The sequence below is a fragment of the Amyelois transitella genome, chromosome 21 (genome assembly GCF_032362555.1).
Source record: "Amyelois transitella isolate CPQ chromosome 21, ilAmyTran1.1, whole genome shotgun sequence".
In the NCBI taxonomy this organism is placed as follows: domain Eukaryota; kingdom Metazoa; phylum Arthropoda; class Insecta; order Lepidoptera; family Pyralidae; genus Amyelois; species Amyelois transitella.
This window is the reverse complement of record NC_083524.1, coordinates 2,538,758-2,551,409: the sequence shown is the minus strand read 5'-3', so window position 1 is coordinate 2,551,409 and position 12,652 is coordinate 2,538,758.

The window sequence follows — 12,652 nt, the reverse complement described above, 5'->3', positions numbered from 1 at the left end:
TAAGTACCTACTGAAATATTTTTCCGTTACACTTTTGAAACAACATTATTTATTTATGTGAAATACATATTTCAATGATTAATATCACACTTCATCGGAAAAGAACTAAATAAAATGTTTCATTTTACATTTCAAAGGAGAAAGATAAAATATTCACGACTCCAGAGTTCATTGAACCGTCGTCGGCAGCCATGATGGATATCTGGAAACTATCGTGGAAATTGTGGAAAAACTTGGCACGTTTCTGGGGTTTAGTCTGAATTTTATCGCGGGTCTGAGGTGTGCACACATTTATGACTTCTTTATTTTATGTGTTTTCAAATCAAATGGTAGATATGAATATATGTGTATTTAATTGTAACTTTCTAGGTACTTACGTACATAGATATATAATGTTGACTTAAGGTCGAATAAAGGATCAAAGGTTTCTTAAAAAATACTTTGCTGAAATTAAGCAAAGTTAGCACAACGGAATATCTATACTTATGTATATTAAGTACATCAGTAAAAAACCATTTTAAGGTTATGAATACATTTATATATACTTTTATAAAACTACTCCAAACTTTGATTACTATATTGACAACTTAATTAGGTATGTAGAAACTTCTGTATAAACCGAAAAATATTAGAAATAAATGTATTCCTTTTATATATATTTTCTTATAAATTTCGCATCACAAAATGAAGAAAGGTTGAAAAGATCACATTTTAATATTCCATTCAATACCAGTGCTCCACAAACACGACGTAAAATCCGTAAAGGCCGCAATAAATTCTGCAGGGGATGCTAGGATCCCGTAGGATTATGAAGAACCCCACCTTCACGACTTCCAGCGGTGTGTCTCTGTAGGTACATCCCTCCTATAACCATCGTAATATGTATCTTGATGTAAAAGTTATGAAGGAGGGGGCGATTCCCAACGGTCTCGCATCTCTGTACATCCCTCGAAATATCCTTTCCTTCTATAACAATCGAATTTGTTGTCCTATCTTTTTGTATTAGAACCACAACCAGAACCACACGGCTATCTATGTTGTGAAGAAACACTCTGTTTTTATGAAATTGCTTCTGTTTTACAAATCAGAAAGCTAACAATTTGGCTCTTACAAATCACGGTATCGTCTTCCTTCGGACAAACTCAATGAATTTATTGCTATATACATTTACGGTAGGTACCTACATTCAAAGATAAAATAATCTCCCGTCAAACGAACCTTCCTTCGGACAAACTCAACGAATTTTTTGCTATATAGGTACATTCTAGATAGGTAGGTACATTCAAAGATAAAATAATCTCCCGTCAAAAGAATCATCAGGCTACAGTCCATTTCTGAACTGGACGTCATCGATGTGTAACAGCCCGCCTTCAGGATGACAAGAATGAGAGAGGGCTATTTCTTACTTAAATACATATGTAGTATGTCTTATTTTCACGTGTTCATTTTGTAAAAGCTATTAAAACTCCATACTTATTTCAAACTTTATTAAAACCTAAAGCTAAATGTTAACATTTTGAGCGCCACTCGTCAAACGCATTTCCGTGCCAAAGCAAAAAGTAAACCAGAATACCATAATGTTTCCAAAAGTCGATATATGGATATCGACTCTTGGTAACACTAACACGCAATTACCTATTATTGTTGGTTGTTTTGTCCAATAAATGTGTAGATACTTATTATCTGAACTGTTATAAATATTGTAGTATCTCCCTCTATTTGTTAACCTAAAGCTACATATAAAACGCATTATTTACCAGTCACTTAAAAAATACCAAACAGATAATTTATCCAGCACGGATAGCCACCACGTGATAACTCGTTATTTTCAGTGTTACAAAACAATACGACTCAAGCGCCTCTGACGTCAATACTTTATTCCGCGTAACTGTTAACCGGGATAGCGCCGGGATCTGGGTTATGTTAACGTGGTAACGTTACGGTTTCAGTGTTCAACTGCATGTTTTGACATGTTGGATATAGCACAGGCACAGATTATGTAAAACTTTACAGATTAAAAAACAATATTCAATTGTTTTTAGCGAAAATGAGAGAGGAATCCCAACTGATACATACATACATATAATCACGTCTATATCTCTTGCGGGGTAGACAGAGCTAACAGTCTTGTAAAGACTGATAGACCACGTTCAGCTATCCCAACTGATATTACCTATAAAATTAATAGTTTACACATAAGCATTAAAATATGGCTATTTTATGCACTAAGTCTAGAGTCAACCTGGACATGTTTGATGAGAATTATAGCATATCCTGCAATTAACCAACATTATACCTAATAAATATTTTAAGACTGAATGTTAAATGTACAACTGAATTGTTGAGCATATCAGAATAATAAAAACATAGAACTATAAGTGCCGTGTGGTTTCCGGCACCATTACAAAAAATAATAGGACGACTCCATCTCTCATCATCATCACACGGATGTCGTAAAAGGCGACTAAGGGATGGGCTTATAAACTTGGGATTCCTCTTTTAGGCGATGGTCTAGGAACCTGTCACTATTTGAATCTCAATTTTATCACTAAGCCAAACAGCTGAGCGTGGCCTATCAATCTTTTCAAGACTGGTGGCTCTGTCTACCCCCTAGGGATATAGACGCGATTATATGTATGTATGTATGTGTATGTAGAACTATAGAAAAATCACCTGTTTGAAATTTATTCTGCTGTGATTAGTGCCGTGTGGTTCCTGTAGTATATGAGTACTAGATCACTTTTCTTGATGTGATAAGAAGTGACTCAGGGAAGAAAGAGAGTTACTTAAACACAACAAGCCAATTCTATAAACTCTTTATTTTTGCAAAAAGGCTATAAAATTGCTACTGAACAATAAATAATTAATAGCGTCATTAAAATGGAATACCTATGTAGATATTAAAAAATGTTATACCTACATATACAGCTGTTAAATAGAACTTCCGTGATTTTATAAAGACGATTTTTACTACATTTTTTTATATCTACTAGAGGCCGCCCGCGACTTCTTCCGCATGGGATCAATCCCGCGGGAACTCCGGGATAAAAAGTACCTTATATGTTATTCTGGGTCTTCAGCTACCTACATAACAAATTTAATCGTAATCGGTTCAGTAGTTTTTGCGTAAAAGAGTAACAAACATCCATACTGACATACTCACAAACTTCGCATTTATAATATTACTATGATAGTAGGATTCCTCCTGGCGTTGGGAAAAGAACCCAGGGGTTTACACGAAGAAACACCCCTCTGACCTCCGCAACCTTTGCATTGTTTTCTCATTATGTTAACCCTCTCTTTAAGAGATTTGACATTTATATTCAGTTTAGCAGAATACTACCCGCAACTGACGAGCTTGCATGCATGGAGTTATAATGTGAATGAAGCGAAAGAAGTATGCAGGGATCGTATGCAAGTGAAAAGATGTAGTCTTAGCCTACCCCTAAGGGAAAGAGGCGTGATTTTATGTACGTATGTTATGTTATCAGAAAGGTCTCATAAGCTTAAAAGAAATTACATAATTGTAAGGGCTTATTCTAAAAGCTTCGCATGCCGAAGTGCCTGTTAATTTTAAATCAGATCAAATCAAATATTTTATTTTCTCTCAAATCTTAAGCAGTAAGTAACCTTAACATTACATAGTTAAAAGATTATGAGAGATTGGTGTCTGAACTAAGCAGATGCTTGTATCTCAGAAAACCAGTCTACCTCCACTGGTAGTTAATAGAACTCATGGTATCTTAATGTACAATCTCATATGTTATAGAAACATGCATAATTTATAACCGTCAGAATTGTTTACATTCATAGCATTTCAATCATGTCTCCGAACTGATGACAGAATGTAGGCTTGGAGCTGATACGATAACCCAAATAAACAAGTGTACTTTATACATTTAGGTAAATAGTAAACAGTCTTCATAACATTTCACTCACAAGTTATAAATAACACTTTACAAGTTATTATATTAGGTAAGTTTATTATAAGGCCAACATTTGAATTTGGATTGAATAATTGCATCCATGAAAAATTCAACAAATATACATACATAAAGTCATGTCTAAATCTCTTGCGTGGTGGATAGAGCCAAAAGTCTTGAAAAGCCTGAAAGGCCTCGTTTAGCTGTATGGCATTAAGATGGAAATGAGATTTGTGATTCAAATATTATCAGGTTGCTAGCCCCTCACCCATAAGAGTGTATCCCAAGTTTATAAGCTCGTTCCTTTATCGTCATGTACAACATCCACGAGAAAGATATGGAGTGATTTCACTCCAAAGTGCCGGAAACTACACGGCACACGGCGATACAAAACTGTTATATCGACGAAAACCTATCAGTATGAATTTCTCACGTCTTATATACATATGTATACATTTATCATCATACATCATAGGTGTACACCGGTTGCGTCCTTCCTCAGAAGGTGATTTCTAATTAGACACCTCAATTTAAATCTACTATCACTTGGCCTACTTACCTTTTCACAACTATCTGTACGAGACTCTTATCATGCGCACACACATCAGGATATCTATTTTCGTCGCACATTGTCTTTGGCTTCCGTATACTAAAATAGATGTGTATTTATATGCTGACACGATATGCCATGCAGCCTTTGTTTGCTGAACTTGTTTTTAGAAGCCATAATTATTATGTTATATATTATAATTGATATACCTATCTATATGTCATTTTATTTTTTGTAATCGTCCACGATTTAGATTTAAGAGATATATATTTGTAAATTGGCTTCCGGTGAAAATCCTGCAGTGTAGTTTGTTCTTTTGGTTCTTTTGCTTTGGAAGCGGTAGTAGTTATAATAAGATTTAAGTGATGTGACGTCAATAAGTGATACCTTGTATCCAATTTTGTAAATAAATCTTTTCTATTTTTGGTTGTTTTTTTCATGTAATTTGTTAAAAAGTATGAGATTTCAAACAATTCTTGCATAAACATTTTTAATGATACATATCTACTTAAAACATATCCTGTTTTGAACTCTGAAAGAAAATAAGAAAAATAGTTTATTTTGTCAGTACATAGTGTTTTTGTAACTACTGTTGTGCAAATATCCTGTCAATTTAACACAAAAATAATATAACATTTATAATAATATATCGTTTTATTGTGTAACTTTTACCATATCCTATTAAGTATTCAAGCGGCTAATAGTTCCTAGGGTCCTAGAAATAGGTCCATTTATGTCCTATAAACGAGTACCCGAATGTCAAGTCATATAGAAGCAATATTGAAGCAAATAAAATTGAATACATAATTGCAAAAAACCTTCAGCTGTTTCGGCGAAAAGCGTGGCATCATTAGGCGTGCCTAAATTCTAACAATTAGGTGTGAAAATTAAATAAATTAATCATTGACGTCACTCGGGTTTTGAGGCACTGTTATTTTTCAGTTATGTGTAATTTGATACATGTAACATGACCTTCTTATACACCTTCTATTAACAAAATCGTTAACCAATACCCATAATCAAAACATTATATTTATATGTTTGTGTTTTGTCCATCGTTGTTTGTCACTTTAAAATTTGAAGATTTCTCCTGTAAAATGATATTTTATAATTCCTTACCCTTGGTTTTCCTTTCCTTTAAAATCTATCAGGTTATGGGCCCTGAATATGCGATAAACTCCTAAAATAATATTGTCGCGGGAAAATATAAGTCTTCCCCCATGCACTCTCGAATTTTTTTAAAGATAACTCACGTATAGTACCTATACTATATTCTTTTATTCTTTATATGTATAAGGACATTTTATTAACAACTAAAATTTAAGGCCGAACTAAAACATTAATTAAGTATAATTACTTATGTCTAATATTATTAAATACTGTCTACTTCTTTAATGTTCGTGTACCTTTATTTCAGTACCTAAAGATTTTAACTATACATAAGCTTAGAAGGTACTGTTACGTGAGTGTACAATAAAATATTTATCGACGAGTGCTATCAAGAAATCGAAAAACCATCGACACCACATATAACTAAATTATTAAGACGTATACAGCAAGTAATCATTAATTTCCTTGAAAACATATAACAGATTTTTTTATTAAGGAAAATTTGATACCAATGACGTCCAAAAAATCGATAAACATTTACGAGTTCTCTTTAAAAGCTCAACTCCTTTCATAACAGCCAAGAAGTGGGAAAGAAATGTCTTGAGAAATCATAAAGATCCTGAAATTCTGCGAACTGTAAGTCCGGGAGTGGTAACAAAAATGGAGGTTGTGAATTTTACTAAGTATTAAAAATGCGAGAAGTTTATTAATTTCACACTTTCGGGCCTGAAAAGATGATACGTTTGATAAATGCGACAGCATTTTGTCCAAACGACAGAATTATAATCCTTGCATATAAGTATCCAAAGATCAAATCATTTCAAGAGTATCGGCAATCTGAAATGAAGAGAGAATGGATATACATACCTAGTAGTTGAAGCGAGTGAAATATGCAAGAATCGTTGTAAGTAGGGTAATTTTATTTATAAGCGTATACGTTTATGTAATTTAATCTATACTAAGAGGTATATTTTGTCTTTAGTATATCTTTGAACCCGCTAACAGCTGAGAATGCAATCGGTGGTATACCATGTCAAAATAGGGACTCCAAATATTTATCACGTCCTTGATCTTGCGTTACGACAGAGTTCATATTATTTTTTTCTTCGAATCTGAATCCCTGGCTTCCCGCCAATACTACGGAGATACGCAGTAACCTGCCACTAAATAACTAATTTTCTGTATAATTAGCCGTAGTGATAAATTAGTTAGCACAGAGGCTGTTCAGCCTTGAGTTTACGCTCATAGTAAGTGGATTAGTTTCCGTCTTGGCAACCTTGATCATCATCACATCGGCTTGGCAAGACTACGGGTCGTCAATGAATCTGCTGGTTTTGTTACATTTTAGATTACATACCGTGTGGTTCCCGGCACCAATACAAAAAAGAATAGGACCACTCCGTCTCTTTCCCATGGATGTCGTTAAAGGCGACTAAGGGATAGGCTTACAAACTTGGGATTCTTTTTTAGGCGATGGGCTAGCAACTTGTCACTATTTGAATGTCAATTCTATCATTAAGCCAAAAAGCTGAACATGGCCATTCAGTCTTTTCAAAACTGTTGGTTCTGTTTACCCCGCAAGGGATATAGACGTGACCATATGTATGTATGTACATATGTAGATTACATACATACATATAATCACGTCCAAATCCCTTGCGGAGTAGACAGAGCCGACATCTCACAAAGACTTTCAGCCACGTTAGATTTATGGTTAAAGGATCAGAATGATATGTAAGAACAGTCATTAATAATTTAGATCCAATACGGGTTAGGTTCCCCTGCAAAGGTTGCGGAGGTCAGACGGGAGTCGCTTCGTGTAAAAACCTGACTCACCTAATCCAGAATCCATGGTCAAAGGCAAACCCCGGTCTCCTCTCCAGAGTGGTGAGGATGCATTCTCCGGGACTAAAGCCAGGTGGACGAAGAAGATGCCTACCCGGGCACCCCTGTAAGATCAGCGTTGGTTCTGTAGCATATTGTTTACAGCCAGCATTATGCTGAGGGGCACCCTTTCAGGAGCACCATACTACATGTCTATTTTTGTACATATTCTTGTTTCCTTTTTTTGTCTTTTTGTTATGGTATTTTATGAATAAATTCTTTTTATCTTTTTTTTTACTTTTTAAGTCATGAACGATCTAGCTGTACCAAATATCTATAATGTATCACAACGTTATAAAAACGAATTATAAAACAAAAATAGCTACTATGATTCACAATCGACACATTCAATTGCATTGGCGTGGTCATGTGACCGCTATCACTTGGCAGCGGCGTGCCGTTTTCATCAGTGGTCACATGGTCATGGAGTCTTACAATCATTTGATTTTATTGTTTTATCATCCGATACTATCAATCAATTAATTGTATAGAACTGTTGTCAATTCAGAGCGTTGGTAGTCAAACCATGGATGGTCACAGGTCAGACGAGAGTCATGAGGCGCACCCCGTTGAATTGTATGGATAGATTTAGAATTATTTTCAAAATTGGATACAAGGTATCACTTATTGACGTCACATCACTTAAATCTAATTATAACTACTACCGCTTCTAAAGAGTACCTATGTGTAGAAAAAGCGGCGGAACAAACTACACTGCAGCATTTTCACCGGACGTTAATTTACAAATATAGACCTCTTAAATCTATATTTGTGAATGTTAATATACATATAGATAAGCTCTTCTTATCATGCGTCTGTCTTTAATAGACTTACGAAGTCTCATTATAAATTGGAATTCCACAAACTAAACCTGTTATTCACCCTTACCTCAATTTTGTATGCGATCCTCTTAATGACAGGTTGGCTGGAAGAGATCCCACTAAGGGATAAGCCTTTGTACTGTACTACTGTTTAAATTTTTAACGTACTCATTTATTGAACAATAAAGCATTTACTTACTTAATTAATTAAAAATCTCTTTGTCTCCTTTCTCTGTTTCATCTGAGTCTTTCATTCTCGTCGCAAAAAAGAACAATGTTGATTTGTATGCTGTGACTGCAATCAATAATCAAATATTGGCTTGCAGCCATAATATAAACGGTTTTTAGGATACAATACTTGTACGTAATCAATAGATGTACGATATGATTCGATCTTACCAATATATGTAATGTAGTGCCGTATGGTTCCCTGCATCAATAAAAAAAGAATAGGACAACTCCATCTCGTGCCCACGGATGGCGTAAAAGGCGACTAAGGGAGAGGCTTATAAACTTGGGATCCTTCTTTTAGGCGATGGGATAGCATCACGTCACTATTTGAATCTTAAATAGATAGATATTTAATCTCAATTCTATCATTAAGCCAAACAGCTGAACGTGGTCTGTCAGTCTTTTCAATACTTGGTAAGTAATTGGTAATTATTATTGGTAAGTATTTGTACTAAAACTTTCTATGTATAAGTATAAGTCTAAATATAAAGTCAAATGAATTATAAGTTCTTTTAGAATTTAGTTAAAAATATCTGTTCTCTCATTCAAGATACTGACGCACTAACCCCGAAGTGGATTTCGTCTCAAAATCGTTTATAAGTCGAATCAGATGCCCACTTGAGAACAGGGTCCCTACTATAGTTCTTACGATACTTATTCCGTTTTCGAAGTTCGTAATCGATCTGCAAAGAAGTAATCAAAATATAAAAGTGAATATATTGTAATATATATCGTATGAAAAACTTATCCTACTTCGCTATTATTAAACCATAATATACCTAATGCATATAATATGTAGTTGTTTTAAGCTCTAGATTTGCCAAAGACAACACGATGACACAAACATTCTGTAAAAAGAAGATTTTGTAGAATCGAGTTAAGGTATTGATCTGCACTTGTTATAAATTTGATCACCTTTCTTCTTATGCTTTCCTTTAAAAGACTTGATTTCCATTTTTTTAACCGTAACCTTCGATCACCAGAGCACGCGGTATTTAATTTCACTTTTATGCCGAAGAAATATTACGTTTCGTTTTCGTCACAAACGAAGTTCGATCGATCGAGGTTCATGGTAGTATCGTGAGCTCAAAACCAAAGACTATTGGGATCAAAATAAACGCACTTGGAGACAGCACGGCGCTTCAATATAGATACTGACGCAAGTCTGTCTGTCTGTAAGCATGGTCATTATCAAGTGACACTGGACGCAAATAGTGACCTGAAAAATATACGACCCTGGAGATGGTGCTTGTCAGCAGCCGCTTTGATGTCTGAAATGTCACTGGCTTGGTATCGATCACAGTTTTTTTTTAAATAACTGCAGTACTCAATCTTCTTTTTTCAAAAAGACGATTGACTCACTCTATCTATCACAGTCATAGAAATCGTCATAATTAGTTGTTTTTTCTTTGATCAAATTGACCTGAATGGATTTGTAAGAAATCTTCCCTTGGTTAGGTTTCTGATACATAACATCTGAAAATTTCTTTCTTTCTTTCATCTAGATGCATTAAGAAGATTAAGAGGCTAGGCTAGTGGAGTTTCTACGTACCTGAAAATTTCATCTGGGTGGACTAGGGGACCTTGATTAGATAATATAGCTCATCACATCACCTTTTGAGGTGTTTACAAATATAGAAAAGTTCAACAAGTTTAAATAGAAATGTAGTGCATCTAAATAACACGTAAGGTAAATAATTATTACATACATATAGTCCCGTCTATACCCCTTGCGGGGTAGACAGAGCCAATAGTCTTGAAAAGACTGATAGAATAATAATAATTATTTAAAAGTGGACGGTGCAACTGATGATTTCATGTATTTATGTATGTACATATACGAGACAAATTGCACAGATTGAGTAAGCTTCGAAGTTAGTTCGAGACTTGTGTTACGAGATACTAACACAACGATACTATATTTTATAATAAATACGTACATAGATAAAAATCCAAGACCCAGGCCAATCAGAAAAAGTTCATTTCTCATCATGCCCTGACCGGGATATGAATCCGAGACCTCCGGTGATACAGACAAGCACACTACCGCTGAGCCACAGAGGCCGTCAAAAAATAAGAGAGAAACGTACCTACTACTTCGAAGTATTACATTTCACGTCCATGTCACCATTTTCCACGAAAATTACCAGCTTCCGTGCAATTAAAACTTGGTTACTCCGATGATGTGTTCATTACACCAAGTGGCAAAAAAAAACCACTAATTTATATGCCAGCGACCACATTAATTCGGACCAGAAGAGTGAACCGGTGATCATTTTACCGACTAACACCCCAGACACTACGTCTCCGTTTTTATTGATATATTTAGCATTTTGTAGGTGGTCTCAGACGTTATTTACGAGGGTAAGGAAGTTTTTATAAATTGATGGTACTATTTTGTTGGCGGTGATATCAACCGTATTTTTAGAATTAATATGAATTTCGCTCGCTTGGCAACAAGCAAATTTTTTGTCGTCATATTTTTTATTTTTTAATTTATGTGCCTATTGTCACCATTCAACAAACGCAATTTTTTTTTTATTTCAAATTGTTGACTTCTAAGCTACAGCTACAGCTAAGGGAATAGGCACATTAATTTAGTGCACCTTTTAGCATAATCCAATATGGAAGGTCACCCTGCAAAGTGACATTCGCTTCGGGTGAAAATCTGACTCACACTATCCAAGATGATAACTAAATATCTCACCCTAGACTCGTCTCTATAGATATGATGGTGTAAGCCGGACTAACTCCAGGAGAAAAAAAGAGTCAATTTGCTTTGACTTTGGACTTTAAAATAATTATTACAGATATGATTATTATACGAGTTTCTACTTTTCAAAAACACCGTATACTTCTTTTCTTTATGGTTTAGTTTAGCATTTTTATATTATATTTTCATTTATATTTAATAATTATTATTTGCACCTATTTTCCCTGATAACATTCGAGCATCTGAATTTAAAAAAATGGTTTTATTATACTAACAGAAGCGCACCGCAAAAACCAGGTTAATTTCGCAATAAAGTCAAAAACGAAAATACATTTATCCTCATCAGATAGACATTTTTTTACAAACTGTAACAGTTTACAAACAAAATTCGTTGGAAGTAATCCACATAAAGCGACTTGGCATGGAAACGAGCGATTCATTTTATCTCATAATAAATAGATTATGGTTACCAAGAAATTATGTCATATGACGAAAGTTCACGAGAAACATACCGCTGTAACCGTGTTTTTAGGTCATTGTTACAAAGTATAGTTATCATAGAAACATAGTCGCGTTAAAACCATACAATACTAAAAAAAACTTGATTAATTGAGAGATAGCTGTCAAATTAATTCATTATAAAATCTTTGTCGCTCTTAACATAATCTTCTAGCGACCTGTCCCGACTTCACAAGGGTTCTTCCGTCTTTCCAACATTTCAAACAGGAACAAAATCCCTCCACAACTTTCCGAGATTAGCGCATACATACAGACAGAGAAAAAAAATTAATTGAATTTTTTTTTGTAAAGACTAATTGAACATACCTAAATACTTTTTTCATGAAACTAAAACAATATCAATTCTTTTTTTAAACTTCTCTAAATAAAACAAATGACAATTTTTTATTTTTGCGAGAAAGAAACATTTCTCGCAATAATTAAAAATATAATCATTTAGGTATTACTGTTCTCTTAATATTTTGTGGCACCGTTAAATTTGCATACATTTGAAACTGTGAAATCGTGGGTCGCTGACCGTGTGTCCAATCGAAATAGGCCGGCCGGGTGCAGTGACGTCAGGGCACGTTAGGTGGAGTTGGTTCTGTCCACCTTGGAATACTAAATATCGTGCGCGCAAGCCCAAATGATTCCTTTTCACCCTTGCCTTGAATTGAAAATCTGTAAGGATTTTTTAATAATTATTTATAGGGTTTTCAATAGGTATTTATAGATACCTATAAAATTAGAAACAGTTCTCTGTTGAAATAAAGGAAAATTTGCAAAAGTGCATTTCTGTGTTTAGAAAATCTTATTTTTACTACCTAACGTTTTTGTCTTTTATTAATGTTTCTCATTCATTTTAACGGACGAAGTCACGGCCAACAGCGTCTACTAAACAATTCATTTCCAAGAGTCACAG